Source organism: Cornus florida, unplaced genomic scaffold (assembly GCF_030987335.1).
Source record: "Cornus florida cultivar Cherokee Brave unplaced genomic scaffold, ASM3098733v1 CherokeeBrave_3.0.0_Hap2_Chr06, whole genome shotgun sequence".
Classification (NCBI taxonomy): Eukaryota; Viridiplantae; Streptophyta; class Magnoliopsida; order Cornales; family Cornaceae; genus Cornus; species Cornus florida.
In genome coordinates, this window is record NW_026775576.1 from 49548344 (window position 1) to 49549201 (window position 858).

The window sequence follows — 858 nt, forward strand, 5'->3', positions numbered from 1 at the left end:
TTAAGTTATAGATTTAAGAGATGAGAAGTGAGGTTTTGGGGTGCATTAGAATCACCACCAAGCTCGTTCACCAAACCACACACTTTCAACTAATTTGGGGAAAACCTTCTTGTAAACAAAATGCGACTACCAATTGTAATATTAAGTATGGACCATCAAATTTAATAATGAATTATCTACCTAACCAACAAAATAAGTAAGTGTAAAACAACCCATCAATTCTAAGCATGACCCATCAAATTAGTCACAATTGTAGCACACATCAATCTAGAGAATCTTGGAATTTGCAATAATAAGCCATGGAATATCAAATCAAGTAAAGATTATCTACTTACCTACAAGCATGAATTAAATTGTAGAACAACCCATCAAGTATAAGCATAATCCATCGAATTAATTGACAAACCCATATAATAAAAACCATATCAAGCCATCACTAGATTCTCAATCAACCACACATAGACATGCAATTAATATAGAAAAACTAATGTAGAGATCAATTCTCAAATAATCACACATAAGATAACATGTAATCATATAGAGAATTAATAGAAAGAATTAATCCATTAAAATCAAAGGAGAACCCAAGATTCATTAAATTCACAAGGCTAAAACACTAATCACAAGATATTATTCCCCAAAAAGAATGAAAGAGATAGAGGTTTAGATTATAAACTTGGGGTTCATCCAAGCCCCAAGGAGAAGTCTAGCTAATCATGGAGGAGGTGGGTGTGATCTTGGAACCATCAAGGATAATCCCCAAACATGGCTCCATCTTCTTCCTCTTCTTTTTGGTTGAATTCTAGAGAAAGAGTGTGTGTAGATTTTGAGATGTGTTCTTAGTACCTCCACTCTTCT